Consider the following 20444-nt stretch of genomic DNA (forward strand, 5'->3'; position numbering starts at 1 on the left):
GAAGTTGGAAAACAAATCCAATGTTTAAAGAAACTTTGAAAAATCTTTTGGAGTTTGAGGAATTTGATTAACTCTGTCAGTTTTGATAAGATTGAAAGAGCATTCTTGGACTCTAGTATTTTATGGAATGTTGATTTTTGCAATTGACTGAGTTTGGATTTGATAAAGATTCTATATTTAATAATCCTTACAATAGAACCTAATGGTTTGACAATTTTGTTTCACATTATTTTATGAGCCTTTCATTTATTGTGTTTTTGTTGACTTAATAGATTTTTATTATGAGTTAGACATTGGGATTTGATGCTATTTGGTGTATTTTTTCTTTTCACTCGTTTTATTATTAATTTTGGAACTAGTTAGGATCAAGTTCTAATTTATAATAGACTTTTAGTTCTAGAAAATATTTTTGGGTTTTTGGGAAAAGGTTAAGACTATAAGGAAATGCCGAGCGTAATTAGTTCATGTACTATGTTTATGAAACAATAACCTTTTTGATGTTGCTCCCCAAGAGCAAACTCATTGGGTCAAACATCTACTCAGTTTGGAGAAGAGCGAGAAAGATATTTGAGCTTGAAGGTTTATGAAGGATCATGAGAATGTCTTTTTGATACTGGCTAAGGGAATATCAATCCCTACACCATATGTGTACCTACTTGACATCTCGGAGTTTTGAACGTATGAAGGTCCAAGTGGCTTTCTGATGTTATTTCTCAAGAGTAACTCATAGAGCCAAACATCTACTTGGCCTAAGTTCAGTTGAGGGAATGAAGCATCATTTGATACTAGTCAAAGAAGGGTTAGACCCTTTACCATATATCTATTAGATCCTCCCAGAGTTCAAATACTTAGAATGGGTCAATGTGGCATTTTGATAGAGCTAGGTACCTAATTAGCCAAGAGATGGTCACATGATAGAAAAGGCCCCAAAAAAATGACCTTTTGATGCTACTTCTTAAGAGTTGAGCTCATAGAGTTATGCATCTATTTACCCAAGAAATGGACACAAGACAAATAATGAAAGGGGTCAAAAATGGCCTTTTGATGCTACCTCTCAAGAGTTGAGCTCATAGAGTCATGCATCTACTTAGCCAAGAGATGGACATAGGACAAATAATGAAAGGGTTCAAAATGGCCATTTGATGTTACCTTTCCAGAGCTGAGCTTATAGAGTCATGCATCTCCTTAGCTAAGGAGCAAAAAACCTGGAGTTAATAGATGGTCATTTTAGATGAGAGTTTTAGATTTTAATAATAGTAGTTTTGATTTTGATCTTAACTCCTAGATTTCTTATCCTTAATTTTTTTATTATTGTAGTTTGAATCTTAGATGAAACATGTAGATTTGATTTTGATCTTAACTCCTAGGTTTCAATTTTTTTGTCTTACATTATTATTGTTATTTGGCTTTGATTTTAGGTTTTGAAATGTTGAAGCTTACATGGGATCTAGCTTACACTTGGATAACATTTGGAAATTTGGGCCTAGGTGTTGCTTTTAGAACTTTTATGTTGTTTTAGTGTCTTTTAATGGAAGATCAAATCTTCTTTGTTTGTTTTAGTTTGAATCTTAAATGCTATTTGTAGATCTGATTTTGATTTATTTAATTGGTTTGTATTTTTTATCTTACATTATTATTATTATTATTATTATTATTATTTTGTTTGTTACTTTTTTTAATGGTTTGAAAGAATTGAAGATTCCTTTTTTATCCTACTTCTAAGGATGAAAACCACATAGTGCAACACTCATAGTGTCCTAGTCCTAATTATGCTAAGGTCCTTCTATCCTACTTCTATCTAAAGCTCCTATGTATGGGTAATCTAAGGAAGTGCAATTTCAGACTTCTGGGTTGTGATGAGGTTAAAAGAATTGCGATTTTAGGCTTTTAGGTTGTGATGAGCATGAATGAGGGTGCAATTTTAGACTTTAAGGCTATGACAGAGATGAAATGAGGTGAGATTTTGAAGAAGTTTTTGGGTGAGACATTGGTTACGATTTCGACAAAGGTATGGTTCTGTGTGAAGCTTTAAATGCAATTTTGGAATGAGAAAGGCTTTGGGTGTTTGCGCTGGGAAGGTCTGTCACACCCCAACCTTCTTGAAGTGTGATTTTGAATCACAAACCAGCAAGTCTTAAACTCTTAAATTATCAAAGCGCACAACAGAAAAAGTGCAAAATTGAACCTAAATAACACCCTACAAAGTTCCTAATAGCTCTCTAGTGGAGTCGCTAGCTATGAGCTTCAGGAAGCACATGGCCTACTTAAAGAGATGGAGTCACCACCCATTTTTTAGAGGAAATGGGCCCTCATTTTTAGATTTGGAGAACTCGATTTAAGTCTTTGATAGTGACTCTGTTTTCCATGGAAAAGGCACACAACCGAGAGATTTCGGGTCCCAAGGATTGGGAGAGGGAAGGTATTAGGCATCCCTATCTTAGCTGCTATAGTATCCCAAAACGAGAGTTGTTCATGCTTAGTTTCTTTTGGAGAAAGACAGAAATGGTTGTAGAAATCTCTTAAATCTGGAGGAGCATGCTTTCAACTTCTCCTGAAACTGATTTTGTGGTGATGTTATCAGGTCTTAGGTACTAATTTTCCTAAGGCCCTCACCTCTCTGCCTCTATTCTCAGTCAAGAAGAAATTGAAAACGATGGTTCTCCAACATTTCAGAACCTCAAGCAACACAGAAAAACTAAAAAAATACTTATCTTTGTATGTACCTTGATGAGTGTTTTCCAGCACATAAAAGGACTTCAAATGAAACTTGAGCAAGGCAGGAGTTGGGTTGAGCAGTTTTGGTATTAAGTTTAAAAGACAGGGGATGAGGCTTAAGCTTGGTTTTAGGGATTTCGGGGTTTCAAGTAGAATGAGTGTGTTACAAAAGTTGGAAACCTGTTCCCTTCCTCCCCTCAAGCTTAATCTAGGCCTCTATTTATAGAGAAAATGGAGAGAGATGGTTCTAAAACTCATCTAACTACAGTGTCGGTGATTTAGTAGAGCTTTTTTCACTAAAATAAGCAAGGATTTTGAGAAAGAGGGGCCTGCAATTGACCCTTCTTTCTTTGTGCAACAAATTTTCTCAATTTTCGGTAGCTTTTTATGGATTTCATGCATTCAATGAAATATTGGAGCATGCCAGATGTTGCAGCCTTGTATTTGGGGCTGATAGTGGCAAAAAAACGTAAATGTGAAGAACTTTTAAATTGTGTTTTGCCCTTTCTTAGTTTTAAATTGGGGTTTGTTTGGCATTTTAAGCTTTTTAAGCCTATTAGGCTCAAATTCATTGGTCTATGTGTTTTAATGTGGTCAAGTAAGGAGCTGATGTCAGTCCCTATCCTCTTAAGATTCTAGGTTGGACAGCTGATGTGGCAATTCAATCTAGTGCATTAGAATAGTATCTCTCTAGTTTAATAGTCAAATGGATGAATTTGGTCATGAAATTTGGTGTGCTGGGGTCTTTTGGGTCTCTGAACACAGTGGTGAGGTCTGATCAGACAAACAGAGTCAGGATGATTGAGATATATGGCTGACAAGTTTGGATTAATAAGATATGCTAAAATAGAATCTTTATTCGATGAGGAGTCAAATAGGGGAATTTTGTGATGAAATTTGGTAGGTTGGCACTTTTGAACGTCCTGAATCTAATGGAAGTGATGGATCTTTGATCAGAGGTGTAGGTTGATTGTTTTAGTTTAGATCATGGTCTTAGCTTATGGTTTTCCAATCAACGAGATGGCCTAAAATGGAATCTTTCTTTTCCAACTTATCAAATGGAGGTGTTTGGTCATGAAATTTAACATGCTAGGGTTTTTTGGGTCTCCAAATACAATGGTAAGGTCTGATTTATCATTTGAAGTTGTGATAACAGATGGTAAGCTTTAATTAATGAGATTTGTTGAAATAAGATTTAAGCTTGATGGGGGGTTAAATGGGGGAATTTTGATCTACAATTTGTAGGTAGACATGGATTAGGGTGAGGAGTCAAGTGGACGGTTCTGATTTGAGAAAAATATTATCGATCTTGGAAATCATTCGGGGCCATAAGAATGAGATCTATATGTTTTTGTTGTTGGTTGTCATAAATTTTTTTGTGGGATTCGCTAGTTGATTATTTTCTAGTGATCTTGGGGTGATGGATATGTTAGATTTGATTTTTGAGGAGTTGGGATTTGAATATTGCATAGATGGGGCTGTTTGAAAGGAAGTTGGCATGATTAATAATGAGTCTTTGCAGTTTAGTCATGGAAATTGATGTGTAACTATGTTGTAGTTTTCCAAGTCTTGGGATGTCTGATCAAGGTTCTTGTTTGCCCTGTGGATAGTCTCAAGTTGATCTGGTTGGGTCTATAAATTTTTTGAGTCTAAGAGGGGGTACAAAGAGGTAGGGTGAAGGAACCGAGCAAAAATTGGTTGCTAACAACTATGTTCGTGCCGAGGCCACACTCCCAAGAGGCGGGCATATATTACTTCCAAACCCGCCGAGGTCGAGCTGTCGATAACCCCACGTCTGTCCACCATTGGAAGAGCAAGTTTTTCTTTGTCTCTTGTCCCAGGGGTTGGTTGTTCAGGTCGAGCTGGGGGGAACTGAACCTTACTATTGAGAAGCCCACTCCTTATCTCTAGGACGATGAAGCTAAGGTGATCACCCGTATCCGTGTGTTGAGGACTATCCGGGCCAAGCCCCTAGTGGATGAAGAACTTCCGTTGGTGTTTGTTGGTCTTAATCCTGCCTGCCTCGGTAGGAGAATTCATGTTGTCGGCTTTTCTTTATTGGAGGTTGTAATGTCCACTTTGTTTTCTTGCAGAGATGTCGATCGACACGATGGCCTGTCGCAGAGGCAGATGCCATGAGAGGTGGCACTAGCTAAGAGAATGCTTGGCCCCCGGTACCTGCAGTTAGAACTGGCTGAGGGAAGAGGCCAGCCGAGGGGGACCGACAGTGAGAGTGCGGCTAGAAGAGGCTAGCCGATCCACCTCAACCCCACGCGTGGAAGAGGTTAGCCTACAAGGACCACCTAGCCGAGGGCGGTAGCTGAGGTGGGGACATTGACAGCACGCCGAGGATGCCTCCAACCAAGGGGGTTGCTAGAAGGCCTCGTCCTTCAGGCCCTCACCCTTCATTCGAGCCATAGGGCGAAGGGCTGTAAGTAGTGTAGCGGACATAGAGAGGGAGACTCCCTCGACACCCGGGGTGTCGGGAGGGAACTAGTCAAAGGAATGCTCCCTCAAGGGGATCATCTGGCAATGATGAACCTGAGCCCACTAGACCTTCAGGACAATGCTTTGGATCACCTGGTCGAGGTACGGTTCTTCTCATCTTACTTCTTTAGCTGAAATTATATTTTTGGCTCTAAATTACTAACAGAGGTGTTCTTGCTGTAGGCGTGTCGATTCTTCATCGGCCTTAGTGACAGGGTTAGGGTTCTTCATCAACACTCGAAGAACTCTGAGGAAAGGAGAGAGCGACTCGAGGTGTGGGTCACCGAGGCCAAGATTCAGCTGTCTCGACTGTGAACAATGAGAAGGAGCCATGGAAAACTTTGGAGGAGGACCTCAAGGTAGAGAAGGCCCTCATAACCGAAATGAAGGAGGCCTTGAAGAAGGCCAATGAGATATTGTAGAGTTCGAGCTTTAGCGGGTTCAGCCGTGACAGATGAGGGACTCAATCACGTTCTTCAGTTCATAGTAGTCTTTGGTGTCATGGTCAGTAACGCAGTGGTATTTGTAGTACTTCTTTGGGTTACCCCTCTGTTGGTACCTCTTCATTTTCTTAGGCCACTTTACATACTCCTCCTTCTCTACTTGCATTAGAATTTGTGTTCTGGTGGAGTTGAGTAGTGTATAGTTGCTATAAGCTAGGGCCGAGGTCGGTGACTTCTTGTTGTCTTTGCTATTGTTGTTGTTGTTGCCATTGCAGCTATCTCCATTTCTTCTCTTCTTCTCTAGGCCTCCGTGGTGGTGGTCGGCCTCTCCATCCTGATGATTTCCAACCGAGGACTCCTCGACAGAAATGTACTTCGGAGCTTTCTTAAAAAATTCTGCCTTGGACTTCGGCAATGTCTTGGAAACTAAGCACTTGAGAGTTGAGCCCAGTAGGAGGCCATTAATGGCTGCATGCATGGAGACCATGGGGTCGAGCTCCCAGACCTCGGGCTCCTCCTTCTTGAAGCGGTCAACGTATGCAATGCCTGTTCGAGCAGTTTTTACGGTCTTGTATTGGGAATATCTCCATACTTGTGTGTTTTATTTTATAAGAAAATATTCTCTATGTAAGGTTATAAGAGGCTATTTGAACGGATCGTATAAATACATACTTGCACTGACTAAAGCTGAACTTGCCTCACACCAACCTCACACCATGTTGTAGCGGTGCATTGGAAACATCTCCACATGAATGAACTTACAAGGATGGAGATATTCCCGATGTGTGGCTCCGCTCTATGATGAGCAAATCTGGATTTGCCTTTTTGAGGAAGCCCAATTAATTTGTAGATTCGTTAATTGGGCATGTACTTGAGAATGATCATGGCAGTGAGGTGTACCTAACCAATCTATACTCATGAAACAATGAAGAAACTGCCTAATTAGCTATTTTTTTTACAACCAAACAGATTTATGGGTGCAACAGAAATGGTGGGGTGCTGGTTGTTTAACAAATTTAGCCACACCAAACATCCACCTAATGGGTCCCTTGTTTGCAGTGAAAAAGAATGGGTCTTACGTTTGGTTTGATAGAAATTAAGTGAAATAAAAAAGATTAAGAGAAAGTTCCTAATAAGTTTCACAAAATTCAGGCGCAACATTGGCCCTCAGCCCTTGAAAGGTGTTGTGGAGGCCTGATCGTCTGCCTTCATCCCGGGTGCTTTTTCATCGGCGACAATGTCCTTGGTCTCGGCGATGGTCACAAGATTGAGCTGATTCATCCCCCCGTCGACTAGGGGTTGGGAGGTCCTCGGCAGCTGGTTTCCATATCAGTTGTTGTTGGACTTTGAGGGGTTGGCCCTGTTGGATCCAACTATGCCGATGCCTAGCGGGTTTGGAGACACTTGACCGCCATGGTGCCACTTTGAGGGCGGCCTCTTGTCGAGTGCCCCACCTCGTCCAGCCTCTGTACGAGGTTATCAAGCTGATTGAGGACCGCCTGAAATTGGTCCATTGTAACTAGGTTCTAAGCATTCCTAGTGTTTCTTGCCATCTCGGATGAATCTTAGGAGTTGATTTTAAAGCAAGTTTTTTAGAGTGCAAGTTTATTTGAGGGAAGAGAGAATGTTAGAGGCACGGGGTGCTAACCCGAGGCAGAGACTCTGACAATCAAGTTAGTATGGATGAGATTAAAAGTGGACAAGGTCTAAGGTTGGTAGATTCAGACGAGGCCATAAAGGAAGCAAGGTAGTTCTCAACTGTGAAGAGTCTAGATGCTCACCTTGGGGGTCACCCCCTATTTATACTCGGGACCGCCTGGAGGTAGGTGAACGCGGACGGAAAGGATGTGATCCAATTTGGAGGGCGCGGCCGTCGCGAGGCCACTGCGTGCGGCTATGCTATTGACCCGTGTCATGCGCCAGCCTGTGCTCTGCACGCGCCCCCCCATTGGGTCTGCTTTGTGCGCCGTGCTCCGCCACGTTGCCTGCGTCGCTGGCCCGAGCTGTAAGTGCCTACATCATCTATATACGGTATGGATTACTGTAGCTATATACATTTATTATTCAAAAAATGCCCCTATAAATACAACCAATATTTCTAACTTTCTAATGCTTTTCTCTCACTTTACTCTTTTGAACTTGAACTTCGAAGTTTGCAGTAGTTTTCATGGAACCGAACCTGGAGAACAAAGTTTTCTCTTCCACTCACATCTCTGTAAGAATCATTCTATTTCTCCTCTTTTTAGCTGGTTTTATATGTTTTTGTAAACTTATTTTCTCTTTCATAGGTTTTTATCTCCCTTCTCCTTAACCTTCATGTTAGTGCATCCATTTAAACCTCTTTATCTCTTTTGTGTTGGACAAAGGGATCGAGTGCTAACTTCTGCCACCAATAACAAGGAGTTAATAAGAAAACATAGAGAAGATAGGGAGGAGATTTCAAAAGAAGGAGGTCATCATCATTGCTTCCATACGTAATCAGTTTCAATATTGCTGAGAGACTTGACTTGGAAGACGCCTTCATGTTATTTCTTCCAGCACATATGTTCATGGATTTTTAATTTTGATTGTTTTTTTTTTCAAATAAATTTTTTAGTTTAATTACATATATGAAAGAAGTAGAAATTCTCCCTTTTTCCTTCTATCTGGATAAATCAAGGGTGAATTCTTCGAAACTTCATTTGGTTTGTGTAGAAGAATATATGTGTTAGGAGTTGCTTGCTATGTACCAAATGCCCAACGTCATAGAAGATTGTTCAAGTAAGAGAAGTTATTAATGAATTTCTTTTCAAATTTTCTTTTCCTTTTTTCTCTTTTCTAGTACTAAATTATTCATGATTTAATCTTGGTGATAACACATATATGTAGGAGGTTGTTTTTCATCTTTCATTTCAAGCTGGAGTAAAGGTTTCATTTTACTTTATTTATTTATTTATTTTAATTTGACTCTTATTTGGTAAGAGCACATGATTAGAATTATAGCAGCCACCTAATCCTAATAAGTAAATTTTTTATTTTATCTTTATCTATTGATCTATATAAGAAGACTCCAGATTCTGGTTATTATAGTGGAAATTTTGAATCTATTTGGTCATAAGTTGGTTTGATGGTTTCTTGAATAAATATGATCATGGATTTAATAACAATCTCAATAAAGGAAAAAGAGATTTCCTAGTATTTCACTTAGGAAATGAACTTGAATAATTGAGAAATGTATGAGTGCTACAAGATATGAACAAAGATGACCAACCTTTTTCCTAAGAATTAGGGATGGACCATGCTTTTTCTGTGTGTGTGTTTTGATTCCACGCTTGTTACGTTGATTGGTATTGCTGTTATTTTGCATGAAAAACTATAAAATTATGATTTCTTAGAAATAGTTCATTTTCCTTCGTTTTAACTGAAACCAAATAAAGGCTCAATTTCATTGCCTCTTCAAGGAAAGACATTGCTTGGGTTACTAATCTAGGCTTTATTAAAGCCCATGCAAAGCATGAATCTCATGTCAATTCTCATCTACCCCAACAACATGGGATTAGAAGTTCATAAAGCTATCATTGTCTTGTTGTAAACTTTTGTTTTGACTTTGTCTTGTGATTCATCTTCATTCTTGGAATGAAGCCCATGTCAAGCTACCTCTCTTTGCACTACTTACCTTCTACTATTTCAAAATAAAAAATAGCTACCATTTCCTTCCTTCACTTAACAATTTTTTTTGTCCCAGTTGATGTTTTTTCCCCTTTCCCCTTTTAACTTTTGGGAAAAAATATAAAACCTTCCTATAGGTCTCCACTAACAATCTAAAAATTAGTTCTCTACTAGAAGACACAAAGTTGTGAATTTGAGCATGTGATTTAATGATAGAAGAATTTGACCATTAGTGTAAAAATATACATCAATAAGGATTAGTAACCCAAATACAAAGAGTGGAATGGTCACTTCACCCCTATATCTTGTAATCTAGGGTTGACAAATTTTCTCAATTTTTGAAAAACAAGAAAATTTATTGAACCCATAGGTGTCCAAATATACATTATAATGGTTAGTAACCCAAGAACAAAGTCAGAAATGGTCACTAGACCCCTACATCCTATGATTTAGGTTTGACAACTTTTCTCAGTTTTTGATAACCAAGAAAAGTTACTAAGCTCATGGCCAAATTATTCTCAAATTTAATCAATTTGGCCATTAGTGACAAAATATACACAATTTGGGATAGTAACTCAAGTGAAAAGAGAGAAATGATCACTTGACTCCTACATTTTGTGATTTAGGGTTGGCAACATTTCTCAGTTTTTGAAAACCAAGAAAAGTTACTAAAGACATAGGTGGATAACATTAAACTAAACTTTAATCAACTTGGCCAACAGTGTCCAAATATGCATCATTTAAGTTAGTAACCCAAGTTGAAAGAAAAGAAAAAAGATCACTTGACCCTTACATCTTGTGATTTAGGGTTGAAAACTTTTCTCAATTTTTGAAAATCAAGACAAATTACTGAACCCATATGTCACCATATTAGTTTAAAATTTAGTCCATATTTGGCCATAAGCTGCCAAATATATACCATTTGGGTAAGTAACTCAAGTACAAAAAGAGAAATAGTTACTTGGCCCATACATCTTGTAATTTAATGCTGACAACTTTTCTCAGTTTTGAAAACCAAAAAAACTTACTCACCCATAGGTGAATAAATTAAACTAAATTTTAATCAATTTGGCCATCAATGTCTAAATATACATTATAATGGTTATTAACCAAAGTATGAAGTGTGAAATGGTCAGTTGATCCCTACATCTTGTGATTTTAGAGTTAGAGAACTTTTCTTGGTTATCGAAAACCAATAAATGTACTAAACCCATATGTGAACAAATTTGTATAAAATTTAATTACTTTGGCCATTAGAGTCCAAATATACATCATTTGGGTTAGCAATCCAAGTACAAATAGGCAAATGGTCACTTGACCCCTACATCTTGTGATTTAGGGTTGCTAATTTTTCTCAATTTTTGAAAACCAAGAAAAAAATGAATGGATTGTAAACCAAAAATATTTCAGCTCTATTTTTGTGACATTTCACAAATGTGCACAAAATATGGATTAAAATAAAGAAAGATAATGAACAATTTTCTTGAAAAACAACATTTGACAGGAAAAAAAATATGTTTCTAATTCTCACTTATTTTATTTTTCTCCTCTTTACCCCATATTAACGATTGCCCTAGCTAAATTTCATTTTCTGTAATATATAGATAGATGCTCAATTTACATTCTACCATCTTGTCTAATTGTTTTTCTTTGACTTTTTATAGGTATGAGTACGAAAATATTTACATTTATTGTAAATTCTGGGAACAGTTTGAATTGTCATGATATCAAGATAGGATGTGTTGTGTGGTTTTGTTCAGCACGTGTGCAAAGTAAATAGAATATTAGTAGACTATGTAAACATCATTGAAACATTTGGAAAGTTATGTGATGTACTATATGGTGATATAATGACTATAAATTATAAGATACCTAGATGGGAATATGCAACCATGTCATGACGATAGTGGACTATCTCTACTATCTAATTATGAACCAACAAGCGATTATGAAAACCCATAGAAGATGACAATTTATCTAAAAGAATATTTATAAACTCCAATGTGAAGATTAAATTTGCAAACCTCTCATTTGAAATTAGCATGAACTTTACAGATCACAAGGAGTTCAAGAAGGCCATTAGTCAATATTGTGTAGTGGAGGAGCATAATTTGGCCACTACCAAATAAAGTATTTTATTCAATTCTTGGGATGTTCACAATTTGGACACAATGGGTTTAGTAACCGTTCTTAGTTTTCCAAAATTGAGAAAAGTTTTTAACTTTAGATCTCTAGAACTAATAGTTTAGTGGACTCGATTGTTTTCATTTTTGGGATAATGGCCAAATTCATTGAGGATGAATTTAATTTGGCCACATATGAGTTCAGTACGCTTTCTTGGTTTCAAAAAATCAAGAAAAGTTTTACTCTATAATTCAAAAGATGCAGAGGTCAAGTGATCATTTCTCTCCTCGTACTTGGGTTACTAACCCTTATGATGTATATTTAGACATTGATGGTCAAATTGACTAAATTTTGTTCTAATTTGGCCACATATAGGTCCAGTAACTTTTCATGGTTTTTCAAAAGAAAAAAAGTTTTTACCCCTAAATCACAAGATGTAGGGGTCAAGTGACCACTTCACTCTTCGTACTAGGGTTACTAACCATAATAATATGCATTTGGAGACTGATGGTCAAATTGATTAAAGTTTAGTTTAATTTATTCACCTATGCGTTATGTAGCTTTTCTTGGTCTTCAAAAACCAAGAAAAATGGCAATCCTAAATCACAAGATATAGGGGTCAAATGACTGGTTTAGTCTTTGTATTTTGGTTACTAATCCTTATGGTGTATAGTTAGACACCAAAGGCCAAATTGATTAAATTTTAATTTAATTTGACCACATATTAGTTCTGCAAGTTTTCTTGGTTTTTAGAAATCGAGAAAAATTCTTAACCATAAATAGCAAGATGTGGGGGTACCATTTCATTCTTTGTATTCAGTTTACTAATCCTCATGATGTGTATCTAAACACTGATGACCAAATTGATTAAATTTTAGACTAATTTGGCCACATACGTGTTTTGTAATTTACTTGATTTTTAAAATTTGAAAATTGTTCTCAACTCTAAATCACAAGATGTAGGGGCCAAGTGAACATTTCACTCTTTGTATTTGGGTTATTAATCATTAAGATGTATATTTACACACCAATGGCCAAATTGATTAAATTTTGGTCTAACTTGACCATATGGTTCAGTAACATTTCTTGGTTTCAAAAACTATGAAAAGTTGTCAACCTTAGATCTAAGAAAAGTAATTGAACGATTATAAGGATCCCAATATCTATGATAACGGTTAGTAGTCCAAGTACAAAGAGAGACATGTCCAATCAACCCTAAGTTTTGTGATTTAGAGTTGAGAACATTTCTCAGTTTTTTAAAACGAAGAAAAATTATCAAATTCATATGTGGTCAAGATACGCCCATGGATGACTGATTCAACTATAAGTGTCACAAAATACATTATATAAAGGTTTGTATCCCAAGTACAAAGAAAAACATGTTCACTTGACCCTTGTCTTGTGATTTAAAGTTGAGAACTTTTCTAGGTTTTTAAGAGCCAAAAGTCCTAGCCCATATGTGCCCAAATAAGACCTAACTTTTATCAATTTGACCATCAATGTTTATAAGTAATAGTAGTCCAAGCACACAGATAAGTTTTCATTTGACCATGTGTAAAATTAACATCCATTTTTATACGAAACATCCATATGACCCATCTAGGATTGGCAATTAAATCCATTTAGCCCAACATGAAAAACCAAGAAAAATTTTCGACCACATGCATTCCCCAATTAGGCATATCCTTGGCATATCTAACCACAAGTGTTCATGTATATATGTATTAAAGAGTCAATGAGCCAATTATGAAGAGAGGCATGTTGACTTGAGATATATGACCATTGCTTTAGGGTTATAAATTTCTTGTTTCTTGTAAAGCAAGAAAGTTTATTGGGTGCATACATAACCAAATTAAACCTATCTTTGGTCCATGAGTGTACCAATATACATTATACAAGTTAAAATTTCACGTATGAAAGTAGACATGTCCAAATAACCTATATGACCATTACTTTAGAATTGATAACTTTTTTTGGTTTTTACAAACTGAAGAAATTTTTGAGTACATACCCCAATTAGGCATATGCCCAACATATCTGACCTTGAGTGTCCTAATATGCATTATAAGAGTTATCGGGCTAAGTACGAAAAAAAGGATGATTACTTTCCCCTATGCAAATTGTTCTATGGTAAAAAAAAATTGACCATGGATTTGACAACTTTCCTTTGTTTTAGAAATCCAAGAAAAACTCTCAACCTTAAACCAATAGTCATAGGGTATGTTACCATGTATTTCTTGTTCCTTGTATTAAAAGCTTCTCTAATGCATATAATGACCCTTGTTGGTTCCTTGTCCCCGTATAAGTGATGGTTTCCCATGTATTAAGCCAATAACTATCCTTAATATTTGAAAATGAAGAAAAGTTTTCCTCTTCAAAATTGATAGATCTACCATCAAGTACCCATTTTGTTTTAAAATTAGGTATGGAAGGTTGTGATTTCATGGACACTTTGGCCCAAAATGAATTATCATTAAGTATTTATTTAGATACAAAAAAGATTACTTTAACATCATGACAAAAGGTACAAACTAATTTCACATTTAACTCATTTATAAGATGTACTACTATGAGCCAAAGCAAATAACAGAAGTTGATATGCAACTTGTTCAATGTTGATCATGAAAGGAAGTGGTTAATCTTGTTTTGGTGTTGCTATCTTATTCTTCCAATTGGATCTGACGTCTCCTGCAGGAAGTACACCAAAATTTGAATAAGACACCAAAGCTTTCATTAGACTTTCCTTAAAATGCATCTCATACATCGGTGCTATAAAGGAGAAAACAACCCACAAGAGTTATAATAATAGAACAAATTAATTTAATATAAAAAAGATTCTTAACTTGTTTGAGAATGATACCCATTGCCATTTTGGGATGGAACACTATTGCATACTTCCATTTTCCATTTATTTTTCATTTTGCATTAAAAAGATGTTGTTCATAAAATTTTTCCTACAAAAAGAGAGTAAATTAGATCAATAAATACTTATAATTTCAGCATGGAAAAAAGCAACAAATTTCTCCTTTAGTACATACATCATAAGTATTAGTAACCCAAAAATGAAGAGTGAAAAACCTACAACTTGTGATCTAGGGCTGACAACCTTTATCAATTTTTGAAAACCAAGAAAAATTATTGAACTCATTGGTGGATAATTTAGATTAAACTTTAATCAATTTGGTCATTAGTGTCAATATTATAATGGTTAGTAACCTCAGTACGAATAATGAACGGTGACTTGACCCATACACCTTGTATTTTAGGGCTAGAGACTTTTCTCAGTTTTTAAAAACCCAAAAAGTTACCGAACCCATATGTGGATAAATTAAACTAAAATTTCATCATTTTTTCCATCAATGCCCAAATATACATCATAATGGTTAGTAACCCAAGTATAACCAAAGAATGATCACTTGACCCCTACATCTTGTGATTGAGGGTTGAGAATTCCTAATTTTTATAAAACCAAGAAAAGTTATTGAAATCATATTTGTCCAAATTATAACAAAATTTAACCACTTTGGCCATCAGTGTCAAAATTTATATCATAAGGATTAGTAACCCAAAAACCAAGTGAAATGGTCACTACACCTCTGTAACTTATAATATATGCAATTTAATGGTTAGTAACTCGAGTACAAATAGCAAAATGGTGACTTGACCCATGCATCTTGTGTTTTAGGGCAGACAATGTTTTTCAATTTTAGAAAACCAAGAAAATTTGCCAACCCATAGGTGGGTAAATTAAACTAAAATTTCCTCCATTTTGTCATGAATGCCCAAATATACATCGTAAAGGGGTTGTATCCCATGTATAACCAAAGAATGGTCACTTGACTTGTACATCTTGTGATAGAGGGTTGAAAACTTTTCTTAGTTTTTAAAAAACATGAAAAGTTTGCCACTGGACTAATATGTAGCCAAATTAGTCTAAAATGTAATTAGTTTGACTATTAGTGTCCTAATATACATCATAATGGTTATTTATCCAAGTATAGACAGAGAATGGTCACTTGACCCCTACATATTGTGATTTAGGGCTGAGAATTTTTCTAGGTTTCTAAAAACAAGAACAGTTACCAAACCCATATGTGGTCAAATTAGAAATAAACATTAATCACTTTGGCCACTAGTATCAAATTATGCATCATAAAGATTATTAACCTAAATTCTAAGAGTTTACTAGTGTCACTTGATGCCTACATCTTGTGATTGACGGTTGAGAACTTTTCTCAGTTTTCAAAAACCAAGAAAACTTATTGAACTCATATGTTGCTGAATTAGTTTAAAATTTAATAAACCTAGCCATTGGTGTTTAAATATTCATCATTTGGGTTAGTAACCCAAGTAAAAAGAGAGAAATTATCACTTGGCCCCTACATTTTTTGATTTAGGATTAGGAACTTTTATCAATTTCTGAAAACCAAGAAAAGCTACTAAACCCATATGTGGCCAAGTTAGAATAAAATTTAATCAATTTGGCTATCAATGCCAAATTATGCATCATAAGGATTATTGACCCAAACACAAAAAGTTTAATGGTGTCACTTGACATCTACATCTTGTGAATTATGGAGGAAACTTTTCACAGTTTTAGAAAACCAGGAAAAGTTATCAAAGCCATAGGTGGATAAATTAAACTAAAATTTCACTAATTTTTCCATCAATGCCCAAATAAACACCATAAAGGGTTAGTGTTCCTAGTATAACCAGAGAATGGTCACTTGACCCACATCTTGTGATTGAGGGTTGAAAATTTTTCTCAGTTTTTAAAATCCAAGAAAAGTTATTGAACTCATATGTGGCCAAATTAATCTAAAATTTAATTAGTCTGACAATCAATGTCTAAATATACATCATAATGGTTAATTACCTAAGTATAAACAAAGAATGGTCAATTGACCCCTTCATCTTGTGATTTAAGGTTGAGAAGTGACAACTTTTCCCAATTTTAGGACTGATAAATTTTAGTAACCCATAGGTGTCATCATAAGGGTTAGTAACCCAAATAAGAAGTTTAATCTAATCTGGCCATCTATGTCCAAATATATATTATAAGGCCAAGCACAAAGAGAGATATGGTAACTTGAGTCTTACGTCTTGTAATTTGGGAATGATAATTTTTGGAAACCAGAAAAGTTATAGAACCCATATGTAACCGAATTAGATTAAACCTGTAGTCAAAATTTAGTAATTTGAGATTCTACAAACGTAGCACATTCCTTAATAATTCAAAATCTAATAGCTAGAATCACTCTTTTTATTCACTTTTTTTACAACTCACTGAGGATGTTGATGTAGCTTGCTGGACCCTTTCAACATCTATGAGTCATTCTATCTTCTTTAACATTCATTACTTCTCTGCTTTTCTTAATTTAAAAGCCCATTTCAATAATTAAAATAATTGAAAAGAGAATATGTTTTATAACATTCTATTTACCTGTATGAAGTTATACCAAATTATTTCTCCATTACATTGATGGGAACATATACCAAAGTTAATGAAGAGAATGTGTTTTGTATGTTATCTTTGTAATAAAGAAAACCCTTGGTTTCGATTGGGGCTTGAAATCAGGACAACCACAATGAAGAAGAATTTTGGAGGGATTGGTGGTCTAGAGAGCATTCTTTAAAGGAGAAATTTCTAGTTCTATTTGATAGGGATGTTCACATTAAATGTCAAACTGACCAAACCGGCCCTACCCAATCCAAGTTGGTCGGTTTTTTATAACCATTGGTCGATTTCAGTTTGTATGAAAAAATAAACCGATAATTCGGTTCGGTTTTGGTTTTCATACATGAAAATCAAAACCAAACCAAACCGAACAAATCCTATATGTTTAACTGTTTAAGTAATTATTAATTAGTACCTACCATATATGTTAAAGGTTGATATATTTTATTTGTGTTTATTTAAACTTTGAAAAAAATGGTTATTTATGATAAAAACTAAAAACGTAAAACCAATACAAATATAATACAATGGTATAAAATTTAATTCAGTTTTGTATAAATTTAAATATATATTGACAAATAAATCAGTTTTGCATAAAAAACTAATTAATTTAAATATATATTTTGATTTTGCATAAAAACTAAAAAGAAATAAATTTAAATATAAATAGATCTTTAGAAATAGGTGTTTTAGTTTAAAATATATATATAAAAACTGACTAAACCGATAAACCGACCCAAACCGACCCTTCATGTTTGGGTTGGTTTTTCTTCAGGGTCGGACATGCCAGTTTAGTCAATAAGTAAATCGACTAAGTCGAGTTGGTTGAAGAAAATGACTCAACCTGACCCGTAAACACCCCTACTATTTGATATGACTCAAAATAAAGATTGCTTGGTGGCAGAGGTTTACTTTTTATGATAGGTCTGTAAGTCACCCACTTTCAGAAGAAACCTGAACAACTAGGAAATAGCTCAATGGATGGATTTGATGCAAGCACTCAGTCCCATCAGACCAGACCTCTCTAGGTCAGATAGAAGAAAGTAGTTGGGAGAAAGCTCGGGGGATTTTCTCTGTTAATTCCTTTTATAAAATCCTAAGCAGTAAGGGTGAAAAGAGATTCCCAAATTAGAGAGTTTGGAAAATAGTTGTGCTTCTTAAGGTAGGCTTCTTGTTAGGACAACCACTCTTGTAAAATGCCTGGCAACAAATTTGCTTGTAAAAAGGGGACTGGTAGTGGTGGAGCCAAGCGTCGTATGTAGCTAGCTTGTGTGGGAAAGTCTTGTGGGAAGTAATTCCGACAGATATGATCTAGTCTCTATGGATGGAGAGAAATAGGAGAAATTTTAAAAATAATTACAATACAATAGATACGATTTTAAAAGGCTTATGGTGTTGAACCTATTCATGGCTTGTAATTCACAAACAACTAAAGGGTACCTTTTAACTTTAATTTTTTTTTATTCCATGAATCTTTTTGTATCTAGATCTGTAGCGTAATTAACTTAATTCTCAGTTTATTCCCCTATTTCAAATTCCTTTTGAGCAGGGCCTTATATATTTTGTTTATGCCTTATTTTAATGCATTACCTTTATCTAAAAAAAGGCATGTTTATTAGCTAGAGAAATTAACTCAGGTAATTCAATAGCTCTAAAAGTCACAAGATTATTAGTTTCCTATGTTATTTGTTCAAGATTTGGATTTGTAATCACACTTTACAATCTCCAATGAACCCATTTTTGGTAACTGTTAGGTTTTTGAAATTATCTTTGCTTTACATATGGTTTGGCACTTAGCAAGCCTAGCTTCAATGCTTCTTATAGGGTTGCATTATATATTGTGCAGAATTAAATGAAAAAAGTAAGATATTTTTGTTGCAAAGTAATATCATATAAAAGAAACAATTCGCATGCCATTATTTTTAACTTGAAGGCATAATCAAAGACAAGCAAACAAATTAAAATTCTGAATTTTATTTTCAAATTTTCATGAAATGACTTCACTGTATGTAAAATCTTCTACCAAATTGTTTATTGATGATTGCCTGAAATCTTCTATAAAAAACCAGTTAATGGATAACGAAGAGAAGTTATGTACTTACCTTTTTAGTAAAAAAAATGTCTTCATTGAGGGTTGAGACAATGATAACAACAAAGGAGAAGCCGAACCAATTGCTGTAGTTAGCAAGAGTGAGAGAGGAGATATAAATGACTGGGAACCAGTAAACACCCCAATCAACACTCTATATTTCGCTTAGGGTTTTAATAGGGTTCTGTATGAAGAACGAAGGCTACAGTAGGGTTTGTTTTTGAGTTTGGAGGGAGATGACTAGGGTTTCTCTGGGTTTTGATAGATTTCTTAGGAAAGAATATGAATAAAGGTTTCAAGAGATTCTGTGGAAGAAGAGAAGACAGAAAGATGAACTTGGTTTCAAATGAAAGAACGAAGTCAAGAATAGGGTTTATTTTTGATTTTGGAGGGAGATGACCAAGGTTTCTTATGGTTTTAGTTGATTTTCTAAGAAGATGGGGTTTCAAAAGTTTCAGGCGATTATGAACAAGAGAAGGCAGAAAGATTTCTTTGGGTTTTCAATTCATTTGGGAGAAAAAAGAGAAAAAAGAGATTGTTATAAACAGGGTCAGTTTTGTCATAAAAAATACATTCAAGGCATATCCAATACGATGTATGCACCTCATATTTTACTGCCCTTTGTGATATTACCTTGTAAAAGATTCCTTGCCTTTGATATTTTACAAAGCAACTACTTTTTATTGCCAATAAAGGTCAAAAGTTGCCTCTTTATGCTAGAATCCCAAAATGAAATAGAATACACATTGAATGCTGAGATTACTCATTGAATTTTTGGTAGTAGATCCATAATCGAAAAAGTGTTGGTGATTGTTCCAAAAGAAGTGAAACAAAAAATACGGTTGAAATATAACAATTATTGTATGAGATCTACCCAATGCTAGATGCAGAGGCAATAATAGATCGATACTAGTAAGGACCTTTGCGATGCATGGGATTTGTGAAGTGAAAGTTAAACAATAGAAACACATAAGGGTATATAATTTTTTTTATATTTTAACTTTTTAAAATTAATAATTAAAAATTATTTATATTATATATACTAGTTTTAATAACTTTATACAATACAAAAATAATTAATTAATTTCAGCTTGGGTTATGAATCAAACTGATGAAAGCAACCAGCTTGACCTGAGCTAGTCAGTATTCTAGTATTTCTAGTCGGCTTTGTTTCAACAATTTCCTAACCCGACCTAGGTGGATCAGTTTCGCTTTGGCTATTTGTAAATCAACCAAAATCAAATTACTTTACCATAGATATATACTAATGTTTCTTAGTCTAAAATATTTTATATCATAAATTTAATTATTAAATTTATATTTTACTAATGTCACTATAAATTTTTAAATTTAATTTTAATTTTTTAAGTTTAAATATTTTGAACCAATCGACCAAACTGAAAATCAACCCAAACTGATACAACCCGAATCGGTCAGTTTTTACTACTGGTCAATCTGTTTTGGGTGACCAACTCCCTAA

The 20444-nt window shown here is 35.0% G+C and overlaps 2 long non-coding RNA genes across 2 annotated transcripts; one reads left to right on the top strand and one right to left on the bottom strand.

Moving 5' to 3' along the window:
• Positions 1-6807: 6807 nt before the first annotated feature.
• Positions 6808-8281, top strand: LOC148874396 (uncharacterized). Its single transcript, XR_016110199.1, has 3 exons — positions 6808-7676; positions 7798-7860; positions 8012-8281. It is a non-coding gene; the product is annotated as an uncharacterized LOC148874396 (long non-coding RNA).
• A 5572-nt stretch (positions 8282-13853) lies between these two features.
• LOC148874397 (uncharacterized) lies at positions 13854-19463 on the bottom strand. The gene is made up of 3 exons (XR_016105561.1): positions 18978-19463; positions 14261-14371; positions 13854-14105 (listed from the first exon to the last, which is right to left on the bottom strand). It is a non-coding gene; the product is annotated as an uncharacterized LOC148874397 (long non-coding RNA).
• Positions 19464-20444: the final 981 nt, after the last annotated feature.

Source organism: Nelumbo lutea, chromosome 1 (genome assembly GCF_056320005.1).
Source record: "Nelumbo lutea isolate HS-2025 chromosome 1, American lotus-T2T, whole genome shotgun sequence".
NCBI classification, from domain to species: Eukaryota; Viridiplantae; Streptophyta; class Magnoliopsida; order Proteales; family Nelumbonaceae; genus Nelumbo; species Nelumbo lutea.